The 15,486-nt window shown below is 49.1% G+C and overlaps 2 pseudogenes; both read left to right on the forward strand.

Moving 5' to 3' along the window:
* LOC133282268 (olfactory receptor 8U3-like) lies at positions 1 to 1,067 on the forward strand (annotated as a pseudogene).
* Positions 1,068 to 7,195: 6,128 nt separating this feature from the next.
* Positions 7,196 to 12,800, forward strand: LOC133282361 (olfactory receptor 9G19-like; annotated as a pseudogene).
* The last annotated feature ends 2,686 nt before the right edge of the window (positions 12,801 to 15,486 follow it).

A 15,486-nucleotide genomic window follows, 5' to 3' on the forward strand; every position in this document is an offset into this window, starting at 1 on the left:
ATGGTTGAAGATAATTATATGTCCCCCTCTGAGTTTATTCTCCTGGGCTTCACAAACAGGGAAGACCTGCGGGTGATGTGCTTTGTCTTATTCCTTGCCATCTATGTTGTTACCTTCATAGGAAACCTGGGAGTAACTGCATTAATCAGAATGGATTCCTACCTACACGCCCCCATGTACTTCTTCCTAAGCCACTTGTCTCTCCTGGATGTCTGCTACTCCTCTACCATCATCCCTCAAGCCTTGCTCAATGTTCTAGTGGAGCAGAAGGTGATTTCCTTCATTAGGTGTGCCACCCAGCTCCTCTCCTTTGCAACCTGTGCCACCACCAAGTGCTACGTGCTGGCTGCTAAGGCTTATGATCGCTACATGGCCATTTGTAACCCCCTTATCCTACTCCATGGTCATGTCCCAAAGGCTTTGCATTGGGATGTTGGCTGGTGCCTACTTAGCTGGCGTGATCCTGCTCTACCATACACACGGTTTCCATATCTTGTCTCCCGCTCTGCTGTTCCAAGACGATCAGTCACTTCTTCTGTGATGGACCACCACTGCTAGCCCTCTCCTGCTCTGACACCCCTCCCATTGAGGTGATGGTTGCTGCCGTGGTGGGGTTCAAGGTACTGAGCACTGCGGTCTTCATCCTCATCTCCTACTTGTCCGTCCTTTCTACTGTCATGCGAATGCAGTCTGTGGTTGGTCAACACAAAGCTTTCTTCACCTGTGCCTCTCACTTCATCTCCATTGCTTTGTACAATGGCAGCTCCCTCTTCCGGTACCTGATCCGCATCTCCAGCCATTCCTCGAAGCATGACGGGGTGATCTCCATGCTGTGCTCTGTGGCTGTCCCCATGCTGAACCCACTCAGCTACAGCCTAAGAAATGTGGATATGAAGAATGCCATGAGGAAAGCAAAAAGTAGAGTCCTCTCTTCTTTGTCCATTCATGGTTCCTAGTCAGCTGAAAGGAGAGGGCTACCCTGCCCTTGTGAGGAGAAGAAGGTAGCTGGATATTGCACGTTCAAGGATGGCTGGATATTGCACCTTGAAGTGGATGGTTGGATATAGCACCTTGATGAGGATGGGTGGATATAGAACCTTCACAAAGCAGGGACTAAGCATACTTGGAAGCCTGACACCTGGAAAACACGCTTCTCCTTAAACCAAGGCTACATTTTGTGCTGGGATGGACAGGACTTTCTCTGGCTGCAGCCTGAGACCTGACAGTGACTGTGTATTGGAAAGAAAGTTGTTGTCCAATGTGAATGTTACATAAATATTACTTGAAATTAATATATTTTATTATTTATATGCTATTAAACATAACAATAAACTTTATTTCAGGCTTCAGAGAGCAGAAAGGGAGAAGGTGGTGGCTTTGCCCTGCTGACATCAAACCAGCTGGTATCTGAGCTCATGTTTTATATTAACAAATGATTTCTGATTTTATTTCTGGTTTTAAGGAAATATTAACTGATATTTCCAGGTATTTCAACTCCAGCCCACAAGGTTTGGTCACGTGAAATGACAGAGGGGATATTGAGATGAGCTCTTAGGCAGAAGTTTCTTCCTGTGAGGGTGCTGAGGAGCTGGCACAGGGTGCCCAGAGAAGCTGTGGCTGCCCCATCCCTGGCAGCTTTCAAGGCCAGGTTGGACACAGGGGCTTGGAGCAAGCTGCTCTAGTGGAAGGTGTCCCCTGTCCATAGCAGGGGTTGGAGCTGGATGAGCTTTAAGGTCCCTTCAATTCAAACCAGTCTGGAATTCTGACTCCCCTTACTGCATCAGGGATATCCCCAGTGAAATGGGAACCAGCAGTAACTTCTCCCCACTTCCTCTTCATGTAAGCTCTCTGTAATTGAATCCAGGCTGGGATTCTAAGAAATAAAGCTCTGTCAGTCTCTTGATATCAGAGCCCTTGTGCTAAATGGGGACAAGTCATATCTGAGCCTCTGCCCTGCTGTGAATTGAAGTAGGGTTGTAAAAAACCTTGTAAGCGGCGAGGAGAAGCAGACAGGCCAACCCAATATGGGTGATAAGCAACTTCTCGTTTATTTGTGACGCAGTTCACACATATATAGGAGTGGAATTCAGCCACTCCTTCTTGGCACAACAGTATTGGTTAGCCCCCCACAGCTTCCTCCACACTCTCCTCCCAGGTCCGGTCTCCGGCCACCTGTGGGGGCCATCCCCTGCCTTGCTTGCACAGTCCTCCAGAACTCTATGGTCCTGCTCTTAGAGTCATTCTGCAACAATTCCCCCCTTTTTCTTTGTGCAAGCAAGGCATTGTGGGTTATTCTGTTCACCTGTTTTATCACACAACTATAAGCAAGTCTAATAGCTACGATGATTAACCTAATCAATGATACATAAGTGCAATACTTTTAAACCATCTAGTTATTCTTAGGATATTGCTCATTTACTGTTGCTGGGTAAGCTGAGCCAGGGTTCTCAGCTATGCGTGTATCGAATTAGCATAATATACATTCCATCAAACTCTTCACATCCATGTCCCTGTTCCAACAACAAAAGGTTCTGCAGTGTTGCATGTCTTACAGAGTCAACATTAAAATAAATCAGAAATTGCCTTCGATGTAGAATTGTCTGCTTAGCAACTCAGCAACCCAGTCTGCTTAGTTGAGCCAAGGCCCCGGCTGAAGCACTTACAGTGATTTGGCATATTATGATTGGATACATGTTTTGAAGACCCTTAGTGACTAACGTATAATTGGTTAAACACAGGTGTGAGAACTCAACCTTGAAAGCTTGCCAACAGTCCACAGTTCTCATTAACTTGGTGAATTCCAGCCTCTTATCTTGCTTGCTTAAGCTTCTTCGGGCCTCCCATGGCCTTGCTGTATCTTTCAGGACTATTCAAAGTTTATGTACCACTTATGCATTCTCCCGTGAGAACACTGTCTCCACATCTTCCCCCTTTATGTTTTATATATGGTTTGGGTGACCCTACTTGAGCAGGGGATCTGGGCTAGATTATATTTCCAACATATGCCAACTAGAGGCTGCCTGGCCCTGCCCCTTTTTTCTGCTGTATGGCTCTCTGGTAACAGGCTGTATAGCTCTCTGATCCTTCACATCAAGGTCTGGCATGGCATGTGTCCCCACTGCTCCACGCCTGCTGGGTTGCAGCCAACAGCGGAGCTAAAGGCTCTTCTTGGTGGCAAACACAGAAGCCAACCCAGTCTTGCCCTTGATTGTGGCAGAAGGCATTTGGTCAGCCTCAGTCCTTGCACCTTGTTGTCAATGCACAGTTTCACCTGCTTCATCCAGTAACAAGTCGCTACTACAGCAAGGCACACACAAATTTACATTAGCAGAGTAACTATTACAGGGTGCAGCAGCATGTTGAAGATGCTGATGGCAGTGAGGGACTAGCCAAAGAAATTTCTTACCAGTGGAATTCTCCCCCTCTCTTAAATTTGTTCCATCACCTGCTTTATAACACTACCATTGTATTAAAATTTTTCTAGCTTTTGCCTTAGCATTTTTTAGCAGCTACTGCAAATTTCCATACTCTAACATCTCTTTTACAAGTGACAAATCTATACAAGGTGCAGTTCCTTATTAGCAACTAGCTAGTAAATACAGGTGGTTTTATACACAAAATCACAACCTCTAATAATAGCTATTTTACAAGCACACATATTCAGGATGTTACTTTTCATTTGCCCCCAAGTGATGTTTTGCAGTTATTTGTTCTTTCTCTTCCTCTATCTCATTCTGCTTGGGGTAATCACGGTCAGCTCCTGTAGCTGAGGCATCAGGTTTATCCATTCGTCTGTCCAGCTCATGGCAAGGCTTCACAAACTTTGCAGGCAGTCACCATGGACCTGTAGGCAGGAGGACACAAATATACCCCCTCCCCCAGGTTATCAGTTCTTCAGTTCTTGAGAAGTAGACAGGTTAAGTGCAGCATCATTACTCTCTCCCCCCGCTTTTTCTTTTTTTTTTTTTTCTTTTTTTTTTTTTTTAGACCCTGCAAAAGCCATCATTACTCCCACTACAGTCCCACGTACAGAACGTGGCACAAGGACCCTGTGGAGACTAACAGCAAACCAGCTCCGAGAAGCATCGATGCAGTGTGAGGTGGCAGGCTCAACCTTAGCAGGAGTCCCCGCAGAGGCTCTGCCTCCCCCACATCGTATGAGGCTTGGGCTTTTATACTGACCAAAATGCACACTCATTCCGACACAGGTGGCCAGGCTGTGCTGGAAGAAGTGGCCAGCAGTATCTATAGAGGTCTCCAAGGGTTGATAGAAACTTGGACATACTTATATTTACCAACTTCTAGTACATGAGTATCACAGAGAAACTGTACGGGCTCCCCCTGTCAATTGCAAGAAAAATCATAACATATACAGCTTGAGTGTAAGAGGATTTTAACGCATACGTGGTCACTGTTTGTCAGGCCTCCTTAACTATTTTGAGATCAAGAGCTTCCCACTCTTTAGCCCCCTGCTGTGTAGTAAACACAGGATATGCAAAGATGCCCATTGCAGAAAATTCCCCAATAATGATCGCATACTTGGTTACCCATTGTTACAACTGAGCGTCTCTAGGTCCAGTGAGTCTGCACTGTAATAAGTTCAGGGCTCAATTCCCCTCTTTTATAAAAAGCACTGTACTAAGTCCAGGGCTCAATTCCCTGCTTTTATAAAAAGCACTGTAATAAGTCCAGGGCTACCTCTCGGTCCATTTTCATGGCCAGCCTTTTCCGGATCGTCTTCTTCTGGATCGTCCTGTAACCTCGGTCTCCGGATCGGCCTCCCGACGCAGCAGTGTCTGGTTCGCCCCAGCGGCGGACTTCTCTCAGTCAGTCCAAGCACCCGGGTCCGTCACGCCACCGCAGCAGCATTGCCCGCGCTCCCTGGCCGCTGCCGCTGGCGCCGCTCACTCGCCGTTCCGGGTCCCTGGTATTCAGGGCCCTGTGTTCCTGGCCCCCACTAACCAGGGCCCTGTAATCCGGGTCTGCGTTAACCGGGGCCCTGTAATCCAGGTCCCCGCTAGTCGGGGCCCTGTAATCCGGGTCCCCGCTAGTCGGGGCCCTGTATCCGGGTCCCCACTGACCAGGGCCCTGTAGTCCGCGTCCCTGTTCGGGCGCCATTTGTAAGCGGCGAGGAGAAGCAGACAGGCCAACCCAATATGGGTGATAAGCAACTTCTACTTTATTTATGACGCAGTTCACACATATATAGGAGTGGTATTCAGCCACTCCTCCTTGGCACAACAGTATTGGTTAGCCCCACACAGCTTCCTCCACATTCTCCTCCCATGTCCGGTTTCCGGTTACCTGTGGGGGCCACCCCCTGCCTTGCTCACACAGTCCTCCAGGGCTCTATGGTCCTGCTCTCATTCTGCAACAAAGGGGAGTCATCTTTCTTTTCTTTGTCTCCTCATCCCTCTGCTCACCCCTTGTGGTACCCGACAACAAACATTAGAATCAACATATGAGGCCAGATAAGAAAATCATCAAGCCCATTGAGGAGCAGCCAGCACAAGAGGCAATTGAGAGAGGATCCTTCAAGCCTGGAGCATAGATGAAGTTACAAAGAAGCAGCAAGCCACAGCTCATTTTCTGGTCTTCCTGTGGAAGAGTCTATCACTTCCATTGGCTACGGAAGAGCTGAAGTCATTCATTTTTAGGCTGGCGATGTTGGGTGAGATGAATTCCAGCTTCTGTGCCTGTACTCAGCTGTGCAAACACACACTAGCACTGAATAACTTCTGCTTTCAATAATGTGCCTAAAACCGGAGGTCCTAACATACATACACTTGTAATTAAGGCTTTTAGGGGCACCTCCAACCCTTCAGTGTTTGCTCATGCAAAAGAGAAAACTCAATGAAACAAAGCTTTTAGTGGTAGGACTGATGACAATGAATCTAATCAAACTGTGTTGGGCTGTAGCAGATAGTGACCCTACATGCATTTGTCTTCAGCCTCTACCTCCAATTCCATTACATGAAATTCAAATTAAAGAGTCTTAATGTACAAGCAATTAAATGTGACAAAGAGACTGACATTTCCTATTCATAGAAGCCAGGGAATGCAAGGAAGTGTTCAAGTCTGACTTGGATGGGACTTGAAGCAATCTGCTCTAGTAGGTGCCCCTCTCTTGGGCAGGGGGTAGGAATTGGATGAGCTTTTGTAATCAGCCTCTATCTCCAGTTTCTCCATGTGAAATTCAATTTAGAGAGTCTTAATGTATGAGCAATTTAATGTGACACCCAGATTGAGATCTCATGTTCATAGAAGTCAGGGAATGCAAGAATGCCTTCAAGGCCAGCTTGGATGGGGTTTGGAGCAACATGCTCTAATAGAAAGTGCCCTGCCTTGGACAGGGGGTTGGAACTGGATGAGCTTTAGGGTCCTTTCCAAACCATTCCATCATTCTACAATAGAACAGCACGACCAAACCATAGCAGTGCAGATTCTCTTGATGTGCAGATTGACTCCACAACTCGTTAAAGTTGTGAAGTAGGTATGCTTTATTCAGCTGAGGTACATGGGGGATAGTTCCTCCAAAGGCATGCGCACCCCAGCATCATTTTCCCTCTACATTTATTCTCTATAGTGTTACATATGCAGTAGGTTACATGATATGCCTATACATATTGATATCCTTTTCCTGCTTCATAGTATAATGAGCTAAAGCTTCCTTCACCCCTGCGCAGCACCTCCTGGTGGTCGTTGGCAGGGGTCTCGAGATAAAGTAAACAAGTCTTCCTCACTCTTGAGCTTTTCGCCTTTGTCTTGTACCCATGCTTACTAGTCCCTTGGCTTAGGTTCAAACTGTAGTTCCAGTCTCAGCCAGATCTTCACTGCGTGTATGGTGTTGCAAGCAGAAGCTTTGACCACCAGTTCCCCTTCTCTGATGTTCTTTTATTTCTCACACAAGTTTACATTAAACACCAGCTGCACTTTTAGACAAATACTTATTGTTAACTGAAGAGATTGAAGATTATTAGAAGAATAACATAGGTTTAACACTGGGTTATTAATTCAGGCCCCCTATCACACTCAATGTAAAATTTACTCTGCTTTTCTCTTTCGTGTGTACAGCTGTGCTATGATACAGAGAGCAATGCCAGCACCACAGAAGCCCTTCTCTTAACCCATGATCAGGACCCCACACTGCAGCTATGAAATAGCCACTAGGATCCATGCCTCCAGTTGCTTCACCATGGAAGAGAGGAAACACAGTTCAGTCACCAGCTTCATCCTCCTGGGGCTCACCACTGACACAAAGCTGCAGCTTCTCTTGTTCATGGTGTTCACCTTAGCCTGCATCACCACCCTCATGAGCAACATCACCCTCATAGTGGTGATATACCGTAGCTCACGCCTCCATACCCCAATGTACTTTTTCACTGGCAATTTGTCCTTCCTGGACCTCTGGTATTCCTTTGTCTACACCCCCAAGATCCTTCTAAACTGCATCTCTGAGGACAAGAGACATTCATTCAGCTGATCGGAGCTAGCCTAGCTAGAGCCACAGCCGGCACGCTTCAGCGACCGCGAGGGTCAACGGAGATTAGGAAAATCAGAGGGGATAGCGCAGAGACATCGCGATTCCCGACATCTCCCGATCCCCGAAGGCCCAGCAGCCCTTGCGAGAGAGAGGCTGACGTGGCGGGGGGCGTTCCCACGGTGACGGCGGGAGATTTAAAAGCGGCTTAAACTCACTACTAGCATTCAGTCAGCTGATCGGAGCTAGCCTAGCTAGAGCCACAGCCGGCATGCTTCAGCGACTGCGAGGGTCAACGGAGATTAGGAAAATCAGAGGGGATAGCGCAGAGACATCGCGATTCCCGACATCTCCCGATCCCCGAAGGCCCAGCAGCCCTTGCGAGAGAGAGGCTGACGTGGCGGGGGGCGTTCCCACGGTGATGGTGACCACTCCCCTGCTGCTTGCCTTGAAAAAGCCTTTGAGAGGGCAGTGACCGGTCGCTGCCCAGCGGGCGTAGGGAGGAACGAACGGGTCGTGTTGCTGACCCTGTTGCTGGTGTCCCAGACTGCGGACCAATATGGTCGCCTCCAGAAAGAGAGCTTGCAGTAAGGTGACTACAGCAACTCAGACAGAGACCCCGTCCCAAACCGTGGCTGTTCAGGTCTCTGGGTGCAGGGAGTGCCAGAGCCTGCTGCTGCCGGGGGAGGGAGGACAGCATTCCACCTGCGTGAGGTGTGACCAGGTAGAAGATCTGCTTAGCCTGGTGGCAAGACTTGAGGAGGTTGAGACACTGAGGACCATCAGGGAGTGTGAAAGGGAGATCGACTGGTGGAGTAACTCCCTGGCGGGCCAGTCGGAACGGTTCCAGGGAGATACCCCCCAAAAGGGGAAGGACCCCCTGCCTTCTCACACAGAGGGGGATGGCCCGAGACAGCCCCTGCCCTGTAGCTGTTGCGCAGAGGTAGGGGACCAAAAAGACGACGAGGGTTGGAAGCGAGTTCCTGTTCGACGTCGTGGGAAACCCTCCCCCCTTCCTGCCCTGCTTCCCCAGGTGTCCCTCCGTAATAGGTTCGAGGCCCTGGATCTTGAAGGAGAGGTAGGTGAGAATGTGGGGCAAGGCCAGCCCACAAGGCCACATAGGAAAAGGGGGTCGACTTTGCACCTCAAGACTACCTCTGTTAAGAAAGAAAGAAGGGTCATTGTAGTAGGGGATTCCCTTCTGAGAGGAACAGAGGGCCCAATATGCAGAGTTGACCCTCATCATAGGGAAGTGTGTAGTCTGCCTGGAGCCCGGATCAGGGATATCACTAGGGCGCTCCCCAACCTGGTGCACCCGACAGACTACTACCCGCTGCTGGTCTTCCAGACAGGTGAGGGGGAAGCTGCTTCCCGCAGTCTGAGGGGAATGAAGAAAGACTACAGGGCCTTGGGGCGGATGGTGAAAGAGTCTGGGGCTCAAGTGATCTTCTCCTCACTCCTTCCATCTTCCACTGATGATGTGGGAAGGAATGGGAAGATTCAGTTCATGAACAATTGGCTTTGAGACTGGTGCTACCGGCAGGGCTTTGGATTCTTTGATAACGGCTGGTTTTATAGGGCACCAGTCTGGACAATGACAAGTGAGAAAGGTTTGTCTCACGGAGGCAAAAGGATGCTGGGACACGAATTAGCAGGGCTCATTTGGAGAGCTTTAAACTAGATTCGAAGGGGGATGGGCTTGTAGCTGGGCTTGCCCCAGTGGGGCAGCGCTCCAGAATTAATGAAGACTGGGAGGCCTCCTACAATCCTAGGGTGAAATCGGTGTGCTCAGCTCGCTCCCTGAAATGCCTGTAAACCAATGCGCGCAGCATGGGAAATAAGCAGGAGGAGTTGGAAACCTGTGTTAAGTCAGGAGACTATGATCTGGTGGCAATTACAGAGACTTGGTGGGACAGCTCACATGACTGGAATATAGTCATGGAGGGCTATGTCCTTTTCAGGAAAGACAGGCCAGCCAGGCGGGGTGGTGGGGTTGCTCTTTGTGTGCGGGAGGAACTACAATGCACTGAGTTCTGTCCAGGGACAGATGACGAGCGAGTTGAGAGTCTGTGGGTGAGAATTAAGGGGCAGGCTGGCAGGGGGGATACTGTTGTAGGTGTCTGTTACAGACCACCAGATCAGGGTGAGGAAGTTGACGAGGCCTTCTACAGGCAGCTGAGAGCGGCCTCACAGTCACAGGCTGTGGTCTTCGTGGGGGATTTTAATTTCCCTGATGTTTGCTGGAAGGACCACTCAGCAACCCAGCCACAGTCCAGGAGGTTCCTCCAGTGTATGGATGATAACTTCCTCCTGCAAATGGTGGATGAGCCAACCAGGAGAGGAGCGCTGCTGGATCTCATCCTCACTAACAAGGAGGATCTGGTTGAAGCAGTAAGGGTTGAGGGCTGCCTTGGTTGCAGCGACCACGAGATGGTGGAGTTCAGGATCTTGTGTGGTAGGACTAGTAGAATACCAAGTAGAATTGCAACCCTGGACTTTAGCAGGGCAAACTTTGGCCTTTTCAAGCAATTGCTAGGGGAAATCCCATGGGCAAGGCTGCTTGAAGGTAAAGGGGCCCAAGATAGTTGGTTGACATTCAAGGACTGCTTTTTCCGTGCTCAAGATCGGAGCATCCCGACACGTAGGAAGTCAAGGAAGAGGGCCAAGAGACCTGCGTGGCTAAATAGGGAATTGCTGGGTATGCTCAAGTGGAAGAGGAGAGTTTACAGGTCATGGAAGGAGGGGCTGGCCACTTGGGAGGAATATAAAGCTGCTGCTAGAGGATGTAGGAAGACAGCTAGGAGGACTAAGGCATCCTTAGAATTAAACCTGGCGAGAAGAGTCAAGGACAGCAAAAAGAGCTTTTTCAAATACATGGCAGACAAAACTAACACCAGAGGCAATGTAGGCCCGCTGATGAACGGGATGGGTGCCCTGGTGACAGAAGATACAGAGATGGCAGAGTTACTGAATGCCTTCTTTGTCTACTCTGCTGCGGGCAGTCCTGAAGAGCCCTGTACCCCTGAGACCTTAGATGAAGTCAGGTCGACGGAGCGGTTTGCCTTAGTCGATGAGGAATGGGTTAGAGATCAGTTGAGCAATCTGGACATCCATAAATCCATGGGTCCAGATGGGATGCACCCGCGGGTGCTGAGGGAACTGGCGGAAGTCATTGCTAGACCACTCTCCATCATCTTTACCAAGTCTTGGGAAACGGGAGAGGTGCCTGAGGACTGGAGGAAAGCAAATGTCACTGCAGTCTTCAAAAAGGGCAAGAAGGAGGACCCGGGTAACTATAGACCGGTCAGCCTCACCTCCATCCCTGGGAAAGTGATGGAACACCTTATCCTTGGTACCATCTTAAGGCATATCAAGGATAAGAAGGTTATGAGGGGCAGTCAACATGGCTTCACCAGGGGAAAATCATGTTTGACCAATCTCTTAGCCTTTTATGAGGAAATAACACGGTGGATGGATGATGGCAGAGCGGTGGATGTGGTCTACCTTGACTTCAGCAAAGCATTTGACACAGTCTCCCACAGCATCCTCACGGCTAAAATGAGGAAGTGTGGACTGGATGATCACGTAGTGAGGTGGACTGCGAACTGGCTGAAGGAGAGAAGCCAGAGAGTTGTAGTCTATGGGGCTGAGTCTAGTTGGAGGCCTGTAACTAGTGGAGTGCCTCAAGGGTCAGTACTGGGACCGGTATTATTTAATATATTCATGAATGATTTAGATGAGGGAATCGAGTGTACTATCAGCAAGTTTGCTGATGACACTAAGCTGGGAGGAGTGGCTGACACGCCAGAAGGCTGTGCTGCTATCCAGCGAGACCTGGACAGGCTGGAGAGTTGGGCAGGGAGTAACTTGATGAAATATAACAAGGGAAAGTGTTGAGTCCTGCATCTGGGCAGGAACAACCCCAGGTTCCAGTATAGGTTGGGGAACGACCTGTTAGAGAGCAGTGTAGGGGAGAGGGACCTGGGGGTCCTAGTGGACGACAGGATGACCATGAGCCAACACTGTGCCCTTGTGGCTAAGAAGGCCAATGGCATCCTGGGGTGTATTAGAAGGGGGGTGGTTAGTAGGTCGAGAGAGGTCCTCCTTCCCCTCTACTCTGCCCTGGTGAGACCGCATCTGGAATATTGTGTCCAGTTCTGGGCCCCTCAGTTCAAGAAGGACAGGGAGCTGCTGGAGAGAGTCCAGCACAGGGCAACGAAGATGATTAAGGGAGTGGAGCACCTCCCTTATGAGGAAAGACTGAGGGAGCTGGGTCTCTATAGTTTGGAGAAGAGGAGACTGAGGGGTGACCTTATTGGTGTCTATAAATATATAAAGGGGGAGTGTCACGAGGATGGAGCCAGGCTCTACTCAGTGGCAAACAATGATAGGACAAAGGGTAATGGGTACAAACTGGAACACAAGAGGTTCCACTTAAACTTGAGAAGAAACTTCTTCTCAGTGAGGGTGACGGAACACTGGAACAGGCTGCCCAGGGAGGTTGTGGAGTGTCCTTCCCTGGAGACATTCAAAACCCGCCTGGAAACATTCCTGTGTAACATTATCTAGGTGTTCCTGCTCCGGCAGGGGGATTGGACTAGATGATCTTTCGAGGTCCCTTCCAATCTCTAGCATACTGTGATACTGTGATACTGTGAAGAGCACCTCATTTGCTGGGTGTGCTGCTCAGTTCTTTGTCTCCGGTGGCTTGGCCTGCACCGAGAGCTACCTGCTGGCAGCGATGGCCTATGACAGGTACGTGGCCATCTCCAACCCACTGCTCTATGTTGCTGCCATGTCCAAGAAGCTCTGCATAGGACTGGTGGTCACCTCCTACCTCAGCGGCTTTGCCAGCACTACCCTCATTGCCAGCTACATGTTCACCCTCAGCTTTTGAGACTCCAACCTCAATGACTTCTTCTGCGACCTGCTCCACTGGTGAAGCTCTCCTGTGGTGTGATAGAGTTCCCAGTCCCTCCCCTACTTCATCCTGACCTTCAACACCATCCTCCCTTCTGCACTCATCCTCAGGTCCTACGTCTCCATCCCAATTGTTATCCTGAGGATGTGCTCAACTGAGGGGCAGGGCAAAGCTTTCTCCACCTCTGCCACCCACCTCACCACCATCACCCTTAATTATGCTTCCATCCTCTTGATTTACACTCGGCCCAGCTCCTCCTATGTGCTGGAGAGGGACAGGGTGGTATCTGTGCTTTACACGGTGGTGACTCCCATGCTGAACCCCTTCATCTACACCCTGAGGAGCCAGGAGGTGAAGGAGGCACTGAAGACACTGATGAAGAGACAGACAGCTTCCTAACAGAAGAAACCCAGGGGTTATGTCCCTAATGATGCACACAGCAAGAAGTGCACAGACCTTGTCTTGCTTGTGCCTTCCTTTGTCACTTTTCACAGTCCATGAAGGAGCATAAGCTCTCCCGATCCTGAAGTGCTTCACGGTGGACATGAGGTGTCACTGTGCTGACAGACTTCCTCTGCTTCCCACCTCTCCCCATATACCACTGATATTTGCTATAAAATGAGATTATAGCAGTAGCTGAGTTGGTTGCACATCACCTTCACACTGTGATTTATCTGAATTAAACATTCATTACTTATGCCCATATCAGTAGCTCAGCTAAAGCTCCATGTGTCAGAGAACGATAGAGTGCTTTGGGTTTGAAAGTACCTTAAGATCATCCAGTAAAAGTAAAAGTTGAGTCATTAAATCAGAGTTTTGTGTCTCCATCTGTGCTCAGTGAAGGTGTGTTTCTGTATCTCTAGTATTTGTTGATAAGAGAGCAGTTTCAAGAGTTCAAGTTTGAAGACACAAACACGCAAAGAGCTCTCTCCCCTCACTGTGCTTCCATCCCCATCAGAGGCTAGGGTCACGCTGCATGAACTGGGCTCCTTTTAGATGCATTGAATCAACCAGGTTGGAAAAGCCCTTCAAGCTCATCCAGTCCAACCATTCCCCAGCACAGCCAAGGCCACCAGTAACCCATGGCACTGAGGCCTTGTCTCCACAGTGTGTGAACACTTGCAGGGCCAGTGCCTGCAGCCCTGCCCTGGGCAGCCTGTTCCAATGCCTGAGCACCCTTTGGGGCAGGAATTGTTCCCCAGCTCCATCTAAACCTGCCCTGGTGCAGCTTGAGGCCATTTTCTCATCTCCTGTCTTTTGGTTTAAAACAAACTGAAAATAAGTTTGAGGGGGGCAGCTGATCTAGTTTGACCTCCAGGAGGCCTTCAGATCCTGACTGGAATTAGTTTAATCCAGAGAAAGCTATTCTGAGATGCATATACCATGGAGAGAGAGTGCATGGTACAAGTGCTTCTGATGTTCAGACCTGCTCTGGACAACATCCATCCTCACCAGCTGTCCTAGGATGTGATAAAACATCCTCTTATTTCTATCCATTCTAGAAGGGACCTGACTGGCTCATAACTAGGCAATGGATTTTAGATGTTGAGTCAGGTGACCCCATTCCCATGCTTATTCTCCAATCCCAAATTCATAATGGTAGGAAAACCACATTTATGAAGGCCAGTCAGGCATGGAGGATGGATAGTAGACTGCAACTTGCCTCACAGCTTAAGAAACACAAGCAAATCTATCCCAAGGCAAATAATGACAAGAAGTTTAAAGTATGAGGTGTCCTTGAGCAGGTCCAAAAGTGAAGAGAAATGCAATGAGCTTCCCCAGCTCCCTTTATTAGGGGTCAAAAGCAGGAAGGGACAAAGCACCCCATTAGCAAGAACCACATGATCTGCACATGTCATGAAGACAGGGATGTGTCTTTACAGAGAGAGCAGGACCAAGCTTGGATGGGCACAGAAAGCCCTCCAGCAGGCCCGAGATCCAGGCTTTCACAATACAAGCACACACAGCTATTTCCATCACAAGTGATGCTGCTCATTTTGCCAAAGCAAGAAGTGGTCCCTGGGGACCAACCACCCTTCCAGGAGTCATCAGCTTTAACAAGACCTTCTGGGGTTTACCAAGGAAGTTTCCTCATCACCACGAAAGCTTTTCAGAAGAATGGATGCGACTTCCCTCATTCTTCATAACAAGCCATCAGAGATTAATTAGCTGGGGATAACAGGAAAGAAACTTTCTTCTTTGTTAACAACAAAGTTCACTTCTACAGCTGCCTTGCTTGACAGAGATGGCTCATGCCCAGAGCCAATGAGTTGGAGGGTCAGTGTGTTGGCATGCTTGTGTATTAAGGACAGTTTCATGGGCCTGGATCATAAAATCCCAGCCTGGTTGGTGTTGGAAGGGCCCTTAAAGCTCATCCAGCTCCAACCCCTGCCACAGGCAGGGACACCTTCCACTGGAGCAGCTTGCTCCAAGCCCCTGTGTCCAACCTGGCCTTGAACACTGCCAGCGATGGGGCAGCCACAGCTTCTCTGAGCACCCTGTGCCAGCGCCTCAGCACCCTCACAGGGAAGAGCTTCTGCCTAAGAGCTCATCTCAGTCTCCCCTCGGGCAGGTTAAAGCCATTCCCCTTGGCCTGTTCCTACAGGCACCTGTCCTAAGCCCCTCTCCGTGTTTCCTGAAACCCCTTTAGGCACAGGTTTAAGGGGAAAAGTTCCTTTCTTATGGCTCTAAAGAGAGGAAAACAACACTAATATCTTCTAGGCAATAATTTCCTATCCATCCATGCGGAATAGAAACCCCTCATCAGGAATTTAGTATCTGCTATTAGCAACCTTTATAAAAGCAAACACACAGCCAGAACGCTGCCGACATCCATTTTGCTTTCCTATTCTGTCCAGGAAGTGATTTATGCGTGCTGAGCTTTGAGGCTCTACTGAATTAGACATTATTGACCAAGAGAAATGATTGAGGACAGGTTGGATGGTGATTGCAGCAACATGGTCTAGTGGAAGGTGTCCCTGCCTGTGGCAGGGAGCTGGAATTTCATGAGCTTTAAGCTGCCTTCCAAACCAAACCATTCCATGGTTGTATGAAAAGCTGCTTTCACCTCCTCACTTTTGAGTGG

The sequence above is a fragment of the Pezoporus flaviventris genome, unplaced genomic scaffold (assembly GCF_033815535.1).
Source record: "Pezoporus flaviventris isolate CSIRO_AGI_PZ_B2104156 unplaced genomic scaffold, CSIRO_AGI_Pfla_v1 ptg000116l, whole genome shotgun sequence".
Classification (NCBI taxonomy): domain Eukaryota; kingdom Metazoa; phylum Chordata; class Aves; order Psittaciformes; family Psittacidae; genus Pezoporus; species Pezoporus flaviventris.